The 23,556-nt window shown below is 42.7% G+C and overlaps 1 protein-coding gene across 1 annotated transcript in view; it reads left to right on the top strand.

Moving 5' to 3' along the window:
• LOC138195083 (pro-neuregulin-3, membrane-bound isoform) overlaps positions 1-23,556 on the top strand; it is a 311,951-nt gene that overhangs the window by 250,188 nt on the left and 38,207 nt on the right.

Below are 23,556 nucleotides of genomic sequence, written 5' to 3' on the forward strand. Positions count from 1 at the left end.
GCAGGCCAGACTAGAGCGGGTTTTTGATCCTACCAGCTAGGTAATTGTCGTTACACTAATTGCATTCACCTTGAATCCCAGGTGAGTGTCAGTCCCTGATTAGAAAACCAGCAGGACTCTGGCACTCGAAATGAAAAGCCGGTGCTGTTACGGGCTTCGATACGCGCCGTGAACAGAAGAAAAATTAGTATTCCTTAACAAATTCAGACAATCTGTTCAACTGAGTTTCTCACCTTAACAACAAAGCAAGAAAGTCAAATATACTGAAAAATACTACAAGAACTTTAAGACCTTCATCTGATAATGCAAACAATCTTCGGTCGGCTTTTCTGTCCTGTTTAGGTGACAATAAATTATGGGTTGAAATCTAAGCTGCTCTTTCCTCTGTTTGCAGTTTTTCTTTAAAAAAACAAAAACAAACTCATAACCCTCCCTCTTATTACCTTTTCATTTTCTCCTCCGTTCAGTGCTTTTTCAAATATCCTCTCCCACTCACAGCGACGTCACTTTCGTTTCTTTATCTCCCAAACACACGGTTTTCTCAAAGTCACAGAGCTGAAGGAGGAACACAAATTGCCCTAACTTCTGTCCTTACCACTCACTGTCGATGCCATATTAATTTCTCTGGTCCTCTTATAATACAAAAATACAAAAATAGAAAAAACTTGTCTTTGGGGTGCTAATGTTGTGCCAGTACAAAAGCTTATCTGTGGAAAAAAGCTGAATGCTGTAATAGCACCATTTACTCTGAAAGACAGTGATGTGCCTTCAGGATTTTTGTTCTTTGTATTTGTCTAATGTCAAAAAAAAACCCTTCTCTGTGCTGATATTAGAATTAAAATGTCCCATTATGAGAAGGGAATTTTTTACACTTGATTGCGAAGGAGAATGGTGCCATAAATGAAACATGCAGATTAGATGTGGCAAATGCAACCGCAGTGTTATCGCCCGCTATTTGTTAATACCCTTTACTTTCCAGATCATTAATTAAGTCTCTGTAATGAGGTTTTTAATTTCAAGCGAGTATTAGGGTAATTGTCCTTGTTGGAACAACAGTGGCGCTCACTGAAGTGACACCCGTCGCTTTGCTTGTACACCAACCTACTGACCTGAATGTATTGGAATCCAGCAAGTGTTGCCGTCCTAATCACTTCGGCAATTTGTCAAATGTCAAGACAGAAGCAGCTGTCGATCGTTTAGCTTCTGTATCTGTTAATCATAATGAAGACAGATAAGACAAAAGGTTATCGGTGTTACTGGACTTCAAAGACATAGTTGGATTACCACACAAATGTGTGTTGCATGAATTAACAGCCACTGTAAGCAAGTATGATTTTATTTTTGGAAAGAACTGATATGTGACTACGTTTAATTGAGCTGACGCCCTTTGAATTATTTCCAGTTAAAAAGCGTGAAACCAAGTCGTCTTCTTGGAGCACATTGAGCAGATGAACATGACAAAATGTAAAGTTTGTCCACAAGTAAGCATCTGTTAAAAAAACAAAACACGTACACTATATCGAGGATTAAATGTATAATTATGAAGAAAAAAACAAATAAATATTCGCTGAAATACAACTCGGTTCCAAAGAAAGTTGTGACTCACTGTTAAATGTAATTAAAAACGGGATGTGATGAATTGTAGATCTCATAAATAGAACAAAGACAACCTATCAAACGTTGAAACTGATCAATTTCTATTGTTTTATGACAATGTTTTATTTTTAATTTGACTCCAGCAACACGTTTGAAAAAAATGTTTACCACTGTTTCTGTCTTTGGTCGATTTTCAATTTGATCTGTTTCATTTCTGTTTCATTAACATTTTACGCAGCGTCCCAACTTTTTTTTAACAGTTGTTTGGAAACTCAACACAACTTTCTGAACTCTTTGTTTTTTCTTGTGTTTTACAAAACCAAGTTGTGGCACCTGAACACTGCACCTGTGTAACTCCAGGGGTGAAGACAATTGAGTTTCAACATCAAGCTGAGGAGAAGAAAAAAAACGTAAACCACAACTTAACCAGAACACCAAATTGGTTTTCCTCGCCTAACTCGGTTACCAATTATTTGTCCACTAATCGCTTGGACTCTTTCAGGTGGATTTCCATATAAATTGTGTGAACGTTTCCAAGTTATTACTGTGCAATGAGGAACTTGGGAAATAAAGTAAAGAAACGGGAGTTAAAGCCTTTTTCTTTTTCTTTTTTTTTACTTTTTGGCATTCGGGCTGAACAACACATCGTTGGTATCAGCTTTAGCTCCCACTCCTTTCTGATCTCATTCATCTATTCTTTCCTACTTTCTCTACCTCTACCCCAAATCTCTCTCCTCAGTTCACTTACTAGTAGAAGGAATCGATCGCCCTACTTTCAGGTCATTCTCTTTTCGTTTTTCAAATACCTCACTAATTTTCTTTTCTTTTTTTTTCTTTTTTTTACAAATCCTTGTTCTCTATTCTCTGTCGCAAAAACACAATATCATGCAGCCTTTGAATTTCTTTTTTCAAGTAACAACCTTCTTTTTTCTTTTTCTTTTTCTCCACCATTTTATTCAACTGCTTCAAAAGTGGGTAAGTGCAAAAACAAATAATAAAAAGCTGAAGAAGAAGCGGGTCAGATTGCGACCTCCCCCCCCCCCCCCCCCCCCCCCCCCTCCCCTCCTTCAGATGATCTTGTCACAGCATCTCTCTGCTTGACTCCTTTGCTCGCAGTTAAACAAGTCCTAATTTCCCGGGTTACGTCCGTGTCTCGTGCTCATGAGCTCGCCTCAGTGTTGACAATCCCCCCTCACCCCTCTGCTCCCTCTTCAAAATGTCCCCCCCAGACACACACCCCCCCCCCCCCCCATCTGTCTCCCGCGAACCTCCTCCATGCCATCCTTTCCTCAACACGCATCTTGTCCAAGCGTCAGACCTCATCCCTTCTCCCCAGCCCACAGTTCTCCGTCCAACTCATCTCCTTACACTAAGTGTCCCGGGCCTCCGATGGACCGAGGTTTTGAATTGTGCCAGCGAAAAAAAGGTTCAGCAGCAGGGCAGACGAACGCTGCCAAGGACCTCTGGCATGCTGCTGGTCTCCACGGAGACGGCGGGAAGGGCACGGCGCGAGGAGGAGAGAGGCTGGATGAAAAGTGGACACGTCTTCCGAGGAGCGCTATCACACTGTCTCAGGGTCTCTCGGAGGACCGAAGGAGTGTCGTGACTCCGACGGCTGCGCAAACAGAACGGCGAGACGGAGACGGATTCGTCTCCCGAACGATAACAAGCGCTCCCATGTCCAGTAACTTAAACAATTCTGGACACATTTCTGTTCAAAAAGAAAAATAAACTGCCCAAACAATACTGAATAATAGATGAATGATGAATGATGAAATGTGATACAGACATAAATGCCAGATAGGGTTACATGAAGTATTTAATAGATAAATTCAAGAGGAATAAGGGAAAAAAAAAAAAACATGCTGTATAAAGGGGCAGCACATAATGATTATCTTCATTACAGATTAGTTTATTAATAGTTTATATTTAATCAAGTAATTTATAGAATATCAAAATGCCAACATAAAGTTTGGAGAAAAAAGCTTTAAAATGTGTTGTTTCCAATACGCAGCACATTCTCACATTTAAGTTTGAGTCAGCAAGTTTTTCTACATTTGTTAGTGTTAAATAATTTAGACAGAACTGGTTGAACACTTACAAACTCATGCTGTGCAGCCACACATTCAAACCCACAAAACTACTAAACTGTGATAAATATTCTGGAGAAATGTTTCCAATAGAAAGATGCTGCCATAAAAACGTGTCTTAAATTGTTTAAGACGTCTATAAAGTTACATAAAGTAAAAACAGAGAACTAATGTTGTGGTTTTGTTAAAAAAAATGTATAAATATTGACCAATAATTTCAGAACAAAATGTGTTTTGTTCAGTTTTTTATGAACTTGGTTGGTCCAGACTACTTGGACACAGACCTCGGATTCATTTTCAAACTACTGGGGCAACTTTATGCATCAAAACCGGCCGAAACTGCATCTACATCTATGAGGACGCAGACTAAAATGTCTAATCAGCATGACTTTGGGTCTTGACTGTAGTGAGACCCAGCTCAACTATTTCAAAGTAAATACTGTAGTACAACACACCAAACACCAGCTGGGTACAGGTGCACGAGTATGAAAAGCAGCATACTTCGCAAAAAAAGAGAGGTTTGTCCCCCAAATTGACTTTTATACGTTGTCATGTTTCCATGTTCGGTGTCACCGCCGCAGTCAAAGCATTATGTTTGGAGCTTTAAAATTCAAGACGGGACATGTTGACGATTTTAAACCACATCCCGGCTCACAAAAGGTTAAAATGTTCAAATGGAGTTAAAGATTATAAACTGTGTAAAATCTTGGAGACCGGGCAGAGAATCGGCAGAGGTTATACGGGACTCACCGATGTGCGTTGGGTTTCTCCGACACCGCGCCTGTCACCGCGCTCGGTGGCGGGATTTGTCTGAGATCGCAGATTTATTTAGGGTTTCCCGTCGAATCTGTCGAGAGACACAAAGGCTTTTTGTCGTCGCCCTCGCATACAGTATGTCAAATCTATTCATTGGGAGAAGAAATTCAGTTCAGACTGCTTTTTTTCGTCGTCGACGCGGCTTTTGTTGTTGAAAAAGGAAGGTTGCTGATTGGCACTAAGAACTCTCGCAGTACAATACAATATTCAGGAGCTCACAGACCCGACGCCAAACGTATTCTCTTTTAATAGTGTTGTCTCTGTCTCCCTCTTCGGCTTCACCTCAATCTCTTTCTTTAGCGCTTTCATCTCATTGACGTGCCCCCCCCCCCCACCCCTCACCCCTCACCCCCACCCCTCCCATCCGCAGCAGTGGTCTTGGCCGCATTTCACATTTGAAAAAACAAACACTCAACCCCGCCCTGAACCGAGACGGGTCCCCGCAATGCTGCGAGGCACAATCACAATCAGCATATCTGCAGCTTATGCAATCACATCACACCCCATATTCACACACACACACACAGAGAGAGATTTAGAGATTTAAATCTGAAGACAAATTTAATTCACGCTATCTTTATGGGATCTGATTTCATGCTCGGCAGGTTTGTGTGCTCCGCAGACAATAACATCGCAGTAATCATGCAAGTCCAATTTCCACCAGAAGTACAGTCCCTTGTATTTCACATTGTATTTGCGCCTTTCAAATCCACGAGCTACAAAAGGGAAAAGCATAAAACGTGCGATCGCTTTAAGCGTCGGGCCGACCGTCCGAGTCGAGGGCGACGCGAGTCACCTCGGCTGGCGGCGGCGGCGCGATCCACGCTGGCGACGCACCGTTGTTCAGACGCGTCGCTGGATTGTTCGGCGTGTGGTGAAGCTCACGGCGGGAGATCAGTCGGTCGCGCGCCGGGATACGAGGGGGAGGACGGATGATGTGAATGAAATGTCCTCGGGCAGAACGAGGAGCGCCTACGAGTTGTCGGAGGCGATGCTCCGCGGCCGCCACCTGACCTGGGAATCAATGAAGCGTCACGAGAGAGGAAGTCGTGACACAGCGAGGCTCCGATGCCTCGTGTGGGCGGAGGGAACCACGCCGTCGGTCAAAGCCGCAAACTTACGATATCAAACGTAGAATTCAACCTTTGTTTTTGTGGCCTCTGTTTAACGCTCAATAAATACTGATTCTTCTGTCCAGCAGCAGTTAGTGAAAAAGAAAAAAAGCTCTTTGTTTGGTGTTGAAGAACAGCAGCAGCTTCTGGAGACAGCCTTAATTGGAAAATTCTTGACCTCGGTGGCCCCGCCCCCTTCCTGTACGCAGCCAAAATGGCGTCCGTTTAGGATGGAAGGCGTCCAAAGTTTTCTTTTTTGGGGCGTTTTGAGTGCATCAATCCGGGTACTTGAACACACTTATGCCCTCAAAATACTGAGTGTTAGTACACAAGTACAACATCTGGAACACAGCGTAAGTATACATGAGACTGGTGCTTCTTCTCAGATATTTTGTGAGGACAGTCTTCAATAACACGGCTTACAGCTTTTAAAGGACACCATCAATATTCATTTTAATGGCCGTTGTTCATATCGAAAAGTAATCTGAGAACGCTGCTTAAACTTGTCTCGAATGACTTCAGTCTTAGACTTGAAACAAAAGACTTGGAGGAGCCTTCAAATACAACGACGTGTAAAGTTATCACATTAGATTGTGTAATATTTTGTTCGGCTGCCCGATGTTAGACTTTAAAACAGGCCGTGTAGGTCGGTGGCCGTTTCCTGAAGTAGGTCGGACGTGACCTTTTTGTATCTGACTTGAAATTTGTTGGAAGCAGTTAGCAGAAGCAGCCAGATGTCCTCGGCTTTCTCTCCTGGAGTGACGCTGGCACGATACTTTAAGTGAACATTTGTGTTTGTTTGTGTTTGTTGGAGGGGCGACCCGCGCTCTACATATCTTTTGCATTATTGCGTTTCCGCCCGGCTGCGTCTCCGTCCCGACGAGGCCTCGCCGCGCGGGGAAGTGCAAAGCCGAGTCTCGGGAGACGTGTCGTTGAATTCACACCATCTGAAAGACGAGCAGGATAAAGAGTTGACTTTAACGCTCAGACGTACTTGACAATTCTGCCGTCGGCTCCGGTATCAGCCCTCCCTCCTTAGACGGACTCATCGCGGCGAAGACACGGATAAAGAAGTGTCAAAGTCTGTGCGCTTGACGGCTTTACGATACCAGAAGCCTGGAGGGGGGTCGGAGCTGGTTTGGCTCCCAGAGAAGTGAAAGTTAGGAGTTTCTGTAACGCCTCACAAAATCACAGAGAGCAGATTGAAACTGCGTCAAATTATGTGTGTTTTTCTACTTTTAAATATTTAGGAACAATACTGCGTGGTTTGAGTGACGCTCCGCTGCAGTGGCGCAGACCGCTTTTATTTTAATTGGCGTGTGTCTGGGGTTGAAGGAAATGGAAAACATTCACATCTAGACTACCCATTAAAAACAACAAAAGAAGACTCTCTTTGACAGCAGGTCTCTTTGAAACCAGATGAAAAGAACCCGTCCTACACAGTTATCGTGTTCACGGCCTCCCTTCTCACTGTGGACTTGTTTGCCGCTCGTATGCAAGAAGCTGCAAATTATTACAATTGGTAAGATAATGCACGAGCTTCTGTTGCACAGCAATCACGCAGCAGTTGCACACAAATTACGAGCGCAGATGTTTTTGAAGGTACGGAGCACGCATGCATTTTCATGTCTGAAAAACAGGCGCTCAGAGAAAATGCAGTTAAGTTTGTTGGATACTTCCACCGGTGTTATTTATCTCAGTGAACAGCGCAATGAATTCACAAATTCACAAAAAGAGTGAAACCTGGTGTGTCGAATAATGAACTCATTTGTCATGTTGATTGACGAATGGTTTTAAGTCTCCTGTGTTTAGTTCAGAAAATTACAAACTCTAAATAACAAGTATGTGCCATCAGGGTCCGTTTGCTAGTGTTAGTAGTTGAAAGTTGAACCAAAGCAGTTGCACAACTTCCAGGTATTTAGACTTGTTATAGCAGTCAAAACACAGACTGGATATAAAAGTGTTCGTGGCTTTCGGCTCTGAAAAATGAGGCTGATGCGGAAGCGCCGTAAGTTGCAATACCACCGAGTGCCACTAGAGGTCGGCTCCAAAAAGTCTCCAACTCCATAGACTTTATTATACTAAGTCAATTCTATGTGAATAAATGTTTTCCATCAGTTATCTCGGTGTTGTTAGCTAAAGTCACTCCTTCTTATTAGTTTTCTGGAGGTTCATCTGAAAATAATCCCTCATTCATTAGAAAAGAAGATTCAAGAAGACCTGTTTTTGGGGGCGTGTCTGTTTGATTGACATGTCTGTGGTGCAGTCAGGTTGCAGCTATCGGTGGGCGGGACGTAGTGTTGTCAGGTCTCCAATCAGATCAGTCAGATCCACTTGGAAGTGCTCACCGGGACGTCTAACCGTTTCCATTATCACCAGTGCTTTTTTTTTCCTCATAAACAAGTCACAATGTTTGCGACAGTGATACCGCAGCTCCTCAGCGGGGCTTCACAGCTTCACCCTCAGTCCCATCGGAGACCTGAGTCCTGCTGACAGCAGCACAGCACACGTCTACATATACCACAGGGAAAAGGTTGGTGCTAATGAGAACATTGGAAGAAAACAGTATGATTCATACAGCAAGTAATGAAGATGAGAGAATCAGACTGGACGAGGCAGCTTCCTTTGAAAACTTTTTTTTTTTTCGGTCTCTGATGTGTCTTCGTGGGATCCGCAGCATTAGGCTCGTTGGAGATGGACTGCGCCTGGAAAGCGGGCGAGAGCGGGCGGCGGCAGGGGGGGGCGGACACTAAAGGCTTCAGTCAAGTCGGACAGTTCGCAGCAGCTTTCAGTCTCCACAAGAAGTCCCTCATCCTGTTATGTTATGATTTTATAAAATGTTATGAGACCATTATATCAGTCTGCACGCAATATCCATTTGTTGATTTTGACTTGCCTATTAAAATGCTCCACCCGGTGCCGCTGCAAAGCGTGAAATAGACACGCCCATCCGCTAAAGCAAAACATGATCCTAGGTTGCAATACGATCTGTGATCTATGTGCATTGGTTCAACCTCAATTCTTTATATATTCAGCTGTAAATCAGTCTCGTGTCAGTTTGCTGCTGTGTACAGATCAGCTGATCTCACCTGTCCTTCTCAAACTAACATTTTTGTTTTGTCAAATTCTTAAAGAATCAGTGTCCGTCATCGAGCCTTCACAAACCTGGCTCCTCTCGAACGAGCCTAATTTCTTGGCCGGCTGTGACTTGGTCAGCTCGGTCAGAGACTGCAAAAAAAACAACTTATTCTCCTAAAACCCAGAAATACGATGGAAGTCAACATTTCTGCGGCACCGGTTACCTCCCAAATTCTGGTATTTTAGAGTCATGGATCGCAGCAGGATCACATCCTTCACGTTTGGGTTGCACCTCTCCCGCTGCCACTTCTTTGCCGCTGAGAGCTACTGAAAACAAGAAGACAGTTCAGATAAAAAATTCATCGTTGGCGGCAGTAAATTCTGGGGGAAAAGCGCCGTCCTCGTGCCCGAGCCTGCCAAGTTCCACAAACTGTGTAATGGTGTTGCTCGCTGCCTGACAAAGCGACCTCCTCGCAGGGAGACGAGCTGAGGGACTTTTGCCCAGCGGAGTTTTTCTATATTCCCGACATGTGTTTCCACTTCCACGTGGAAAATATTGCACACGCGAAACCGTCAGACCGTGAGAATCGAGTGTTCACCTGTCCGCTGACTAAAAGCAGGTTTCCTCTTTTAGACTTGAAAGTGCCCGTGTGGTTTACACCCTGCCTGCCGGGGTCCGGGGTTCACGGCAGGGCGCTGGCGGTTTTTCTACTAATACCGCTCTGCTGTTATTCTATTCAAACACATGCAATATAGGCAGAGGTTAATTAGCTGCAGGTGCGTCTCTTTGACTTTGTCGACACCGGCTGAATTATTTTATCTCCCTCTGCCAACAAAGACGCAATCTATTTTTGCGCTCGTCTCTTTTTCTTTTCTTTTTTTTTTTTTTTTTTAAACACACGAAAACACGTGGAGCTTTATTGTCCTCTAAGATTATATTCCTGCTCTCCGCCGGCGAAACGCAAAATCGACCACTGCAGTGGAGCCTAATGGATTCTGACCGCTGAGGCCAATTTACCTTCCGACGATCGACTGCATCCGTCGCTGTGGACGGCGGGCAATCAGAAGAAAGTGGAGCGAAGGCAGATGAAGGAAAAGAGCAGAAATTCATGATCGCAGCAGCTCTTCTGAAAAAAATATTCACACCACTGAAATAGTAAATATCATAAACACGAGATGTCATTTGTCATCGCTGTTGAGCTTCTGATCCAGACTTTTATCTGCACCCACATTCAGATCCTGATAGATCTAGAAGGCCCAATTCATAACTGAAGTATGGGTCTTTTCAGCTGGTGCGTAATAAAGATTATGAGAGTAGGTTGCAGATGCCCCTCCCACCCCCCCGACCCCGCCACCCCACACTCCCACCCCCACCCCCACCCCGATTTATTTATTACTAAGTTATAAAACATTCCTGCAAGGTTGTCGCTGCTAACATTTAGTGATGGAGTCTGAGGCCGGGGGTTGTCAGGAGCGGAGGCTCCATGCAAAGCTGGCTCAGTAGCACCCCCAGTTGGTTGTTTAACTCCATGGAGAGAGACGCACAACGTTTCTGCATCTTAGGATCTCATCTCAAGGTGTGAGGAAACATGCAATAAAACATGTATAAGAAGAGAGAGGAGGCATGTGAGAGTTCTGTACTTACAGTGTGTTCAGACCGTGTATGGATTTTCTATGCGCTTTCTGCTTATTGATTCATATTCATTCGCAGCACCAACTGCTTTAGACAAAGTGTGAATTGTATCTCTCACGTCAAACTATATTTCTCACATTTCAGTCTCGTGTGTGACTGAACGGAGACGACATGACAGCGAACATATGCTCCCATTTCTTTATGAATTCATTAAAGCTTTCAGTGAAAGACGGACTGAATACTTTTTCCTCCAAATCAGATTACAGCCCAAGTCTTTAGTATGATGTCATTCATTTTGACTTTGTAGGATAGTTTTCCAAACCAGGAGAAAGTCTCCAGTTTTAACCTTCATAAACAGCATTAGACGCAAACTGTATTTAGACCAATACGTTTCCAACCTAGACGACAAAAACAACCTGGTTAGTTGCAGGTGGAGATCATGGTTTGGTTCGAGGAGCTTCTTTGTCGTGATTTAACAATAAAAACACATAATTAGTCAAGGACTTGGACGTAAGTTGAATTGACTGATACCGTCTCAAGCGATGGCTATAAATACTTTAACAACAGCATGTAAAAGTTCCTGCTCACACAAAACACCTGATACAGTGTGTAAAAAAAACACTTTCCTGTTTAATTACTTTTTTATATTAGCCTTAAGACAAGTAGGGACTCAGATAGGAGTGTGTGTGTGTGTGTGTGTGTGTGTGTGTGTGTGTGTGTGTGTGTGTGTGTGTGTGTGTGTGTGTGTGTGTGGGGAGCTCACAACTTCGGCGATTTAAGCACTTGTCTGATCTAATGCCAGCCCTCCCACCAGAGAGTTAAATGACTATGACAACTTGCCACGGACGCAGGTAGAGAGCGTGCTAATGGCCAGCAGACCTCTGTGAGGGAACAGTTGGAGGAGAGAGATGACAGAAGAAAATGACTTGAAATTGGCCCCTTCAAATGGCTTTTTAATGCTCATTTTCTGAAGCTTCACCAGTTGACAACTGAGGAGAGCATCATTTTCTGTCAGTGGGAGAGTCCCTTTGTCCCGGCGACTTCTCTCTTCTCTGCCATTACACACACACACACACACACACACACACACACACACACACACACACACACACACACACACACACTCCTTTATTGTTCCTCACTGCCTATTGATTCATATTTTCTCTCCAAATTAAATGATTCATCAATAGCATGAATTATTCCTGACTGCAGCTCCCATTATGTATCACACAAGTATCTCTGCTGGCCCTAAGAAGGCTTGAATTATGTACTAACAATCATTAAGGCCAAACCCAGTTGCATCATGGGTATTCGAGGGAATAAAAGAAGATTACACATCAAAGTTGGAAAATAATGTTTATGTAATGAAGTCTCATTGATTCTTCTGAGTAAGTTATAGTCTGCATTTCAAATTCATCTTTAAAGAGGACCCTAATACTTTTCTAATTGACATTGAATTGAAAACTTTGAACAATAACCAAAGAAAATAATATTACAAAAAGTTATACACCCTTTACACACCTCCAAATTAGCTGGTACTTGTAGTGTTTATACTTTTTTACATTTTTGCAGAATGAACTGATTGTCTTGGTTTTCATGCAAAACAAAAAACTTAGTGGGCTTTTTCCAACTAAGATTCCCTTATAAAAACAATGATAAAGCATATAAATAAATACAGTAAGTATCGTAAAGTATTTGACATCATTTATGCACATTCATATATCTTGGCCGATTTCAAATAAAACCTTTTTTCAGGCGGTTTTCAGCAGCAATTGAAACTAAAATGAAAATAACAACCTGATTTAAATGGACATATTAGTCCTGATAAGATAATTTGAGAGGTATAATTAGAGTTGATGATCACAAACATTGGACTACTCTTCTGAACTGAACTTTGCAACCCTTTCTTTCCAACTATATTCATCCATCTTTCCCTCGTTTCTGTCTTATTCTCTCTTTTTTCCCCCTCGTTATAGAAGTGAAGCCACCATGCATGTTTCCAGCCCTTCGGCCCAGCCACAACGAAAACGAGTGTCCGGGTACATTAGGACACGCTGCTTGGTTTCGCCTTCACCTCCATGTGGCTCTTTGTGCAGGGCCTGTAGTCATTAAACCACCAAGTACAATAGAATTGATCAAGCATCGGTGCACAGGTCATGTCGCCGTATTAAACTGCACTGCAAATAGAAGGAACACTGGTCCTTTCACGGCTGATGGAAACTAAAATAACTCCAGCTGTCCTCAGATTACCTCGCTTTGTCCTCCCTTCTCACACCATCGTAATGTCAGATTTGTTAACCCGTGAACACGCAATGTAAAAGAAAAAATGTACTGCTGTAAGATAAGAATAGTCCAAAGGGGAAAAAAATTATTCAAAACGTTGTTGCACCACTTAATATCTTTTAATTCTGTATCTTAGGTATGTTTTATGTATGTTTTTAGCCACACATTATACATGTGATGGTATAATTTTACACTTCATTATTAACTCGTCCCACTGCATGTGTATTAATATAGATACGGTCGGGATGACAAATACATGAACCTCGAATCGAAGGAACTGATTTACTTTTGGATTCTGGTTCAGTGTTGAATGAATTCAGAAAGTTTGGATCAGGGATTCGGCTCCGATTTCTCTGACTGACTTTGCTTCTTTCGCTGTCTGGGTGCTGCATTTAAAATTACACCTGTAGTATCATTAAATAATCAGGATGACTCCCATGTTTCTGTGTACTGTAGCAGCTGAGCGGTCGTTTCATGGACTTCCATCATGTTCTCGGTTGCTGTTTCTAATCGAAATACCGTATCCATCTTTTTCAATTAGCACAATTGCTGCAATAACGATCGCCGAGAGCATTTCAGTACAAAGTTTTCCACGTCGATCGAAAGAAACTTCAATCTAAGACTTGCTGATTGACTTGACTTCCCCACGAGCACAACAGCAGATGTATTTAAATAGCTGGAAAAAATTAGAACAACCTTAGCGACGCCTTTAAACACTGAGGCTTAAAATAAAACTCCCAAAATGTACATTTTTACAAGGACGTAAAACCGACGGCTTCTCCGACATCTGCACTCTCCGCACCGTCCACCTCCTCACAAGCCGCCCATCACACACGAGGACGGATCAGCATATCTTTAAAAAAAAAAAAAAAAAAAAACGTCCGAGCCGAGAAGCTGGAATTGGTTATTTATCTGGCGTTTCAACTTTTTCCTCTGCAAGAGAGAGAGAGTGAGACAAATATAGACAGAGTGAGAGAGGGAGGTGGGGGAGGGTGGTGGGGGGGGGGGAGGTGACAGCCACGAACTGTATGCGACTGGAGTACATGGCTTGTGTCCTGCCCTGCTGAATCAGGGCTCGCCCTCTGTCTGTCTCCATCCCGTCTCTCTCCTCCTCTCTCTGTCACTCCTCCATGCCCTTAAAACTAAAACTCTCCTTATCACTTACCAGAACTACCGCCAACTCTCTTTTTGACATGTCCTGCCTTCCTCCTCCTGGATTTCATGGCTTTTGGGAACTCTCCTCCTCCTCCCTCCTCCTTCCACCTCCTCCTCTTTTACTCAGTCATCCTTGCAAAGCCTGCCAGCGAGCCACCCTCCTCTCCGTCGCTCTCCTTCCCCATCCTGCTTTCCAAAAGAGCCCCAGAGGCGTCAGCGGTTCACTTACTGACCTTGCACTGCTACATCCAAAGACCAGCTGCCTCAGTTTACCCCCTTTTTTTTTACATTCCTGCAATCAGCCTCCCTGATACCATTTTTAGGATGTAAAGTTTTGATTTAATTGGTTTGGTTGTATTTCATAATGCTGATAAAGTCCTAACACCAACCATCGTGTATGTTTATTTCATCGTGAAGCTTATTGAACACGTATGAATGTTGTTATTTAAGCCACATCTGACTTCTCTGTCATGTCAAAAATTTTGCGACGTGTAATAATGATGAAGTATGGAATAATTAGCGAGGTGCAATTTACATGGTGACTAATGGGCATAAAATATGATATCAAAATAAAATTAATCTCTTTGACAGATCGTTTTCATTACCCTGCGAGCTGATTAAATGAGAGCGAAATTTAAATCGTCTCACCCCCAACGAATGCCTTTTGATAACAAAGGTATCCTCACGACTTTGAGTTTTGTTTCTTAAGTCGTATCAGGATAGACCTTTAAAAATAAAAACATAACCTGCTCGGGTGCAACGAGAGGTCACTTACAGTTAGTTCTTTAAATAATGAGCTCAAACTCGACACCATTGAGAATAACAGAATTTGATCTCTAATCTCAGCTCTGCAGCTTCTTCTTTTTTGCTTCACTCAAAGCCAGTTAGGAATAAAGTTTGGTGGGAGAATTGGGTTCAACTCTGATACAAAAGCCCCTTTTTTTAACATCGACTTTTAGAAATCACACAGAAATACATCCACAGGCAGAGAGGTCACATTCTTTTGTACCTCCATTGACTAGAATGCATCCACATTACATTATGCTTTTTTTCTTTTTTTGAATAACACACTCAAGTCGTGCTTTTTTATTTATTTATTTATTTTTTATTCCTAAAAGCTTAAAAAACTCTCCTGCTTTTACTCCTCTACTACCATAACCTGAGTGGTTACTCCTTCCACCTGCTCGTTTCACCTGCAGCTGAATGCAACAAGTTCTTGTGGATATTTTTTCAAAAAGCTTTTCTACAACTAAAGTAAAAAAAATAAAAATAAAAATAAAGTGGACACTGTTGGCTTCTTAAAGAAAAGTGGCTATGTCAAAAAGATAAATCATCAAGTCGCAAAATTACTCCAGGAACACACTGAACATCTTAAATTGATGCACAACAGTGGGACATAAAAAGGGTACAAGGTGTTACAAAAATGAAAAGGGGTAAATTGGAAGCCTTCGCAAATATCATTTTTGGGGTTTGTGCATGTGTGTGTGTGTGTGTGTGTGTGTGTGTGTGTGTGTGTGTAACTACGTGTCCATTTTAGCCTCAGGGCCAGAGCAGAAGTTGGCCTCTCAGTGATGCGACCCTGATGATGATTGACAGCTCCCTGTCGGCGTTCCCACGGTGATTTAGAAGTTTTCACGGAGTGTTTCTTCATTTTTCTCCCAGTTAAGCAGCAAAAGTTATCCACACAGGCGATAGCAGTTCGAGTCTGAGTAACAACGGAGCCTTTGGTGCAGTAAGGTTTCCGCTGCAGCCGGGTGCGGCAGCCACGGGTTCCTTATTCAGATTGAGTCAGGTCCGCTGATCGCTCCTCCCCCAACGCACCCAAATATGGTCACTTCCGGCTCCCAAATAGCAAGATGGCGACGGCCAGAATGCAGAACGGCCGTTCACAAACCAACGGGTGACATCACTGCTGGTTGCCGCTCAGGTGTCAGTCAGCCAGTTTAATAACTCCAAGCAAATGCAATCAGTCAAAAAATAGCCTTCATTACATCCTCTTGAATTTATTGCACCCTCTAGTGGCCCATAGTAATTATGACAGGAGCACAAAAGGAAGTCGTGATAAAACATAAGGTTGTATTGCCTCATTATTAGTTATATATATATAAGTTAACTTGTGTAATGTATTTAACTTGTGTCAAAAATACCATCCTACTTATTTGAACATAAACCAGTATTGGTGCCCAAACAAAACAAAACTCACTTTGACACAACAATTAATGTTCAAAACGATGTGCCGTGTTGTTTTGGTTGGAGGACGTGTTGTCTCGTAGACGTTGGACCTCTCCGTCTCATTTCGTGTCGCTTTGCTTTGATGCCGCGCGCCGAGCAGGAAAGAAATGTAAAGGGAGGTCACTGTCAAATGGAGGTTAAGACTGCAATTTCTTCAGCTTAAGCACAAAAACACAGAGGGCAGTGAGCGGCGGCTGTGTGTGTGTGTGTGTGTGTGTGTGTGTGTGTGTGTGTGTGTGTGTGTGTGTGTGTGTGTGTGTGTGTGTGTGTGTGTGTGTGTGTGTGTGTGTGTGTGTGTGTTACGGTTGTAACAGAAGTATGAAAGGAAATTAGAGAAAACAAATTCTGGGAATTTTTAATAAAGCTTGTCAAAATGTTTTGAGAATAAACTGTACTAATTTCTGAAGATTAATCTCCAACAATAGGGCCTCGTTTGTTTGTCTTTGTTTTGATTCTGTTGCCGGCGTGTTTTCTGTGAATATTAAGCGTGAAGTTCGGGGCGTGCGAGCAAAGCGTTTGCATCCACAGATGACAATTTGGGAGAGCGTGATGGTTGAAAGGGTGTGAAGAATTGTGCGGTTAACACTGGATGTGTGAAGCTGCCAGTTTCATGAACTGTAGTTAATCTCTGTCTTAATACGCTGATGAAGTGAGGCTTTCAGACTGAAGAAGGAAATCAAACAGAGAGTGAGAGTGAGTGAGCGGGGAAGACGGAAGATTTCAAAATGAGGAAGATAGATGGATGTAGAGAAAGCAATTAGGGTGAGAGCTGAACGGAAATAAACTGTTATTTGGTTTTGCAAAATGCAAAAAGCAACAAACAAACAAAAAGCCCATGTAATTTATGTTCCCATTTTAATTTCTTGTTTGTTTTGTGCACATTGAACTAAATTCCTTTCACAAAATTGTCAAATTTATCGGCGCGGGTTTGAAATAGCTCATGAAGCCAATCTGCTGTACTGCATTTTGAGTTTGTACTTTTCTAGTCATTTTGTATTGTTGTTGCGCGCCATATTATATTGTTCCACCACTGGTTATCGTTTTGTTGGAGTGGAGTCCCACTCTGATGTTTTTTCATCTAAAATAAGAAAATCGAACTAAACAAGGAAAGTTAAGATCCCAACATGTCAGTAAATGACGGTCAGACGTCCAGCAGTTATCTCTGTTCCACTTTCTTCCCCAGTTATCGTTCCCACCATCGTACATGCGTTGTTTTCGTGCACAACGGTGAAACATCTGTGTTGCTGCTGGAAATAAGGTTTCATGAGTTTCCTGAGGATGAACTGTCCGTCAAACGTGTTGTCAAATCAAAACAGTGAGCTAAAAGCGGCTAAAACGCTGCTGCATGCTTGATAATTCAAAGTTACGTATCTCTGTACCGTGAAAATGACTCCAGGAGTCTGTTAGCAGTTTTTATTGCTCGTTCCCGTAGTGTTTACTTCCGAGTGGGTTTCTAAGTAGTAAAGCAAGCCGTGAGTAGATCATCCTCCCGGGCCTGGTGTGGTTTTTTTTTTTCGACCGCTCTGATTTATGGATGCAGAGCAGACAGCTTCAGATGAAAGACTTTCTGTCAGGTTAGAAGATACAGATACCTCGTTGCTATAGCAACGGCTGTGGGCAAAAAAACAAAACAACACACACAAAAAAAACAAAAAACAAGTGGGCTACAAGAGAGAGAGAGAAAGAGAGAGAGAACAAATGATGAAACGGGTCAGTGAAAGATTACATTCAAATCCAACAATGTCTGAGACCGGCATTCAGTAAATAGATTGTTTGGGGATTTTTTTTTTTAAACACTTTTTTTTTTTTTTTTTTTTTGCTCTCCACTTTCAGCCATTAATCTGTCAGGCTGTGGCGTGCAACAGGATGCTTCCTCTCAGTTCAGGACAAACATGTGACCTGAAAAAAATCTAGCAGAGCAATTTGACAAACAACTAAAACCAACACGATTATTTTTCTTTGCTGCTGAGAATGTTTTTGTGGATTTGATGCAATTTGTGGAAATTATAGAAGTAAAAACGCGACGCTAGATTAAAGTATCTTGTGTGTAATATTGACTAATACGATCACATTTGAGCTTGTATTTCCCCGATGAGTGCACGCACCTGCACGAATCTACAGTAAACAAGGAAATATCGTGTAACACGCAGCAAGAGAGTCCCGACGTGAGAAACCCAGTGTTGCGTCACATGATCGGGCGTGTCATCCATATTTAATTTCATCGGGGCTGAACAGTGGACAACGCGGTGCCATCATTTAGTTTCCCTCCAGTTCTTCAGAGCCGCCATCTGTCAAAATATCAATTTATTTCCTGCTCCGTAAAGAGAGCCGAGCGCTAATTGGAAATAGCATGTAGCGTATTCTCTGTTCTGCACACACGGAGGGCGACGCTATCAGTCAGGCTGAGATGTGAATATGATGCAATCACTCCCTCGTGCCCATCTGCAGAATAATTATTTGTTCTGATATCTGACAGAGGCGAAAAGAAGAGCTGAAGATTGTGTGTGTTTGTGTGTGATGCAGTGCTGGAGTAGAAGCCACGTGTTCGACTGAGACACCACAGGAGCATCTGTTTGGAGAAACATCACTTATATACTTACAATGATTTAAAGCAGGAATGATTTCATACCAAATATACTAACTTAAAACAACGAGCAAACAAATGCAAGATGATACAACAAGTAGTTCCGACCCGGAGATCTGATTGGTCAACTGTACATTTGGGACGTGCTCAAATCGCCGTGACATCACATCCTGCTCATCATTAGAAAATATCACTCCGCCTTCTCAATGGGAACATAGAATTAGAATCGGTGTCTCTTTCTGTCCTTTTTTGTCGCGTACTTGAAATCCTAGCGGTGGCTAGCTGGACCGGTTTGGTTTCAACACTCGACATGATGCTTAAATCTTAAAGTCCATCGACGTCTTTGTTCATCAGATATCTTTGTTCCAACCAGACTGAGCTAGCTGAGCAGTTTAGTGTTTCTATGTTCTGTATTTATTCAGTTGGAGACGAGAAATCCTCTCTGTTGCTAGGGTGGTTGCTAAGGGTCGACCTTTCTCCCGGAGCAGTAAACATCGCGTATGTTACGTAACAGTATACTCACACAACTGATTGTTTTCCCGTCCCTGGACGTACCCCGTGTGTTGCCATGGAAACGGAGCTCGCACTAACAAGAAGTTGTATATTTTGAGAGTCGAATTGCTCCACAACATGACAACATTTTGATGACGTATTTTATTTAGTTGTTGCAGGTGGGGGGGGTTTGTAATATCGCGACGCTCACAGACCGCATCACCGTCGTGCCAATCATGACGTTGAAGCTCACCCTCTCGTGTAATATTGCTTAAAGAATATAAAAAAGTGTGACGAGGTCAAACGCTAAGCCGCGTGTCATAAATCAGGCTAAAGAAACACAACCAGAAACGGCGACTGACATCTTCCTTATCGATGGATAAGATACGAATGAGTTGGAGGTGGTCCCGCAGACACCAGCCTCAACCAGCGCGACGGAAACTGCATGATCAATCGTATCGTTGACATCCCAGCTTCTTTTATCTGCATTCGTCAAAAGAATATTAGCAGCTATCGAAAGGGTTCGTTTTTGCTTTTGATTTAAATGCTGCGCTCTTTCTTTCTTTCTCTCGTTCTCGCCGCTTTGATGGTTGACATGGTTACATTTCAAATATGTTTTTAATACAACAGCGAGAGGCCCCAACCACGGCCGCAGCCGTTACATGAGAGGAAATCACGCCCTGGCGGCGCTCACTACAGTGCATCCATTTTTCAGTCAGGAATAAAAAGCCCCTTTTGAGTGCACTCTTTATTTGGTGTGTGGGTGTTTGGTTCACGGCCTGTCCTGTCCTTCATTAGCACGGAACTTATGTGAAAAAAAAAATCTGGATTTAGAAAAAACAACGCTGCTGTTCAGTCTTATCAGACGTTATGTTATGGCGCCTCGCCTAATTTCATAATCACACTCGTGTCAGAATATGATGCATACGCTCGTGTTCTCAGATGAGTGCAGTCTGTAAATCAGCAGGGTGAGTGTCCCAGTGGAGGTCAGCTAATCTGTCTTCCACTGTGAGCCTTGTTACAGAGGTGGAATAGCCAGACACACACACACACACACACACACACACACACACATACACATGCACATACACACACACAGGTATTCAGCCTATCCCCACCACCATATGTGGGTCCGCAGGGAGGGGAAGTAGGGCGGCACGCTACAGACTCCCGGCCACCCACACCTGCCTCCGCTTCAGGCTGCAAACACACACACACACACACACAGTGGGGAGTATCTACTTTCTTATGAAATGCCACATTGGTTTGCTCAGATATCTTTTTTTCTTTCATTTCAGTGAGTTCCTGTACGATGTGCGGGTTAATTTCCTTCTAATTTTAGTCCCAAAGCTGCAAATTTGAACGGAATAAATTCCAAACATGATCGCATTCGTAATTTGATCAGCAGATTCAGCCTTTATTAAGAAAAATAAATATCATCTTTAACAGACTGGTGCCAATTAAGATTAGGAGAGTTTTTATTTAAATAAGACACCTGAAAGTGAGCAGAATCTTAGTATCTAAGTATTTTAGTACATTTACTGAAGAACTACACTTGTTACGTGACTGTAAAAAAAAAGAAAAAGCGCAATAAAAGCCTAAAATGAACCTATCGATGGACAAACCTCGTCCTCAAAACTAATGAAAATCAGACCTGAACATCAGCACAGTATTTTTTTTTTAGCTATACCTCCGTGAAAAAAAGCATCGCTCTTGGAGGAAATATCGAAAGCTGATGTCTTTCTCTCATGTCGACATCTTTACTCTTCCCTACTTTTGAGTTCCTAATTTTGTGCCCCGCCCTGGGAAACCTCACGCAGTGGGGAAATAACATCCCTTTTTTTTGTGGGGACGTGTCTTCTGTTTTGTTGGAGCTTCCAACCTGTTTTGGATTCACGTGTGGCGTCTCCGGCGGTATCCGTCTCCCGCCCGATGATTCAGCTTCCGCCGAGCATATTCAACATGTGACACTTTGTGAATCCCTCCATCTTAAGTGGTTTACAGTAGCAGGAGTGCATACATCTTGAGTATGGGTGGCCCCGATGGGAGCCGAGGCTCATATCCTGACAGTGCCACTGCTGATATATACTCTACCCACCGAGCTATACAGAAAATGAAATCCCTAACCTTGGCAGCTTTAATGCTGGGCTCTACTCATTGAGCTCCATGGGAAATTGAGTTTCCATCCCTGGCAGCAGCAAGCGGTGCTTATAGCTCTACCCCAAAGGGCTGAAAAAGTGCAGAATTTCAAAGAACAGATCACTCTGTCATCTTCTTTTGGCTCCGCGGTGGGCAGTGAGGTCAGCGAGGCTAAAATCCTTTATGCGCTAGTTATCAATCATTATGAATAAAACGCTAAACTGCAGCTAAAGGACGGTCATTTCAGCTGATTGTATTTTGGAAAGAAAAAAACTAAACAGGCAGATATGCAACACAACGTTGCACAGTCGTTTGAAAAATAAATAATTGGGGCGAATGTAGATTATTCAGAAAGATTTCGTTGTCCCGTTTATCTTGATCATCTCCTCCTGTCCCGCGTCACAGGCATTTTTGAATTTTTGTTTTTTAAAGAGGGAAATCAAGAAAGGCGGCGCAGAGAGGTCTCGGGGTCGTCGGTAAAGTGAGAAATGATCCGCTTACATCTGTACTAACATTGCCCGATAAGATTGGGGGCAGATTGGACAGAGCTTTGCACATTAGAAAGACCAGCTCACCCACTCTAAGATGTAGGGCAGGGCCACTCAGGAGATAAAGTCACTGTTAACGTTGGTAAAAAGCCACTGGTGACACCGCAGATATCAGCACTTCCTCTAGATTATTTCCTGCCAGTCGGCAGGAGTCCGGGGGGGAGGGAGAGGGAAAGGGGGGTTTCTCCTGTAATCTGTCGTCACTGTTTAAAAATTCAGTTTATCATCGCTGCATTTAACCTCAGATATCTCCTTGTTTATTTGTTGTTTTTTTCAGTGATGCCAGATTCTGATTTTAAGGGATAAAACAATAAGAAATGCAGCACTTTAAAAGCATAAGGTCACACCAATTACCTCAAAGCAGTATAATAAAAATACAAAAATAAAATTCACTCTGAACAGGAGAATAAATAAAGGTCTTTATTATGTACTACATGTTAGATGGTTTCCCAGCAGCCTCTTCTCTATGTTTTCCTGGAAATTGCTACAAGAAGGTAATTGGGGCTTTGACGTCAACAATGAGAGCCATTAATGGTGCCACGGTGACCTTTGACCTCCTTTCAAAGCTCTGATATTTAAGCTTTTCAGGTGTGTGCACACTCTTCTACATACTTCTATCTCCTCCGTCTTCTAGAAATTCACGTTCCCATACAACCGAATACATCTATATGAAAAACACAATCGCTGGCTGGATTACGTTCAGAGGCGACGCTTTGTTCTGAAGCGTCACGTTTATGAGCAGCATTGGAGTCTGCAGGAGGTGGTTGGCAGCCGTAGAAAGAACACGACTCTCACAACAAATATGAGTTCACATCCAGACTCCCATCTGTGGTTGAGGCCGCCATTTTATTTAGGTTTAATAGAGACCATCCTCTCGTCCTGACCTTCAATAAACACACACACTGCCTCAAGTTACAATCTTTGAGTGCACAAACATAACCATAAAAACAGTTGAATAATGCTGTAGTTACGGGTTTTATGGGTTCAGATTTTCTCCGAGAAATTAATACATTATCATTTGAATATATTTGTGATGATGATAGTTTCATGAGCAACTGGGAAAGTTCCGACCTCCAAATGGGAGAAATCACCTGAACGCCTGTCGAACGGGGAACTTTTTGAGAGCTCCGAGAAGTCGGTGTGACGTCAGTCGACATGGCAACGTTTGTGGTGAAAGGGTAAATGCTCAGCGGGAACATATGTCACATCACGGTTAATTTAGGTCGTTAGTTAGAGCAGGTTACTAGTTACTGTGTTGACAGACAACGACGGTAACAGTCCTCTCACACGGCCGTTACTTTGTTGCCATTACTTTGTCATCGTTACTTTGTCAGCGTTACTTTGTTGCCGTTACTTTGTTGCCGTTACTTTGTCATCGTTACTTTGTCATCGTTACTTAGTCATCGTTACTTTGTCATCGTTACTTTGTCATTGTTACTTTGTTGCCGTTACTTTGTTGCCGTTACTTTGTCAGCGTTACTTTGTTGCCGTTACTTTGTTGCCGTTACTTTGTCATCGTTACTTTGTCATCGTTACTTTGTCATCGTTACTTTGTCATCGTTACTTTGTCAGCGTTACTTTGTCATTGTTACTTTGTTGCCGTTACTTTGTTGCCGTTACTTTGTCATCGTTACTTTGTCATCGTTACTTAGTCATCGTTACTTTGTCATTGTTACTTTGTTGCCGTTACTTTGTTGCCGTTACTTTGTCATCGTTACTTTGTCATCGTTACTTTGTCATCGTTACTTAGTCATCGTTACTTTGTCATTGTTACTTTGTTGCCATTACTTTGTTGCCG

The sequence above is a fragment of the Embiotoca jacksoni genome, unplaced genomic scaffold (genome assembly GCF_022577435.1).
Source record: "Embiotoca jacksoni isolate LCO1_2020_lvr unplaced genomic scaffold, fEmbJac1.0.p SCAF_12, whole genome shotgun sequence".
NCBI lineage: Eukaryota > Metazoa > Chordata > Actinopteri > Embiotocidae > Embiotoca > Embiotoca jacksoni.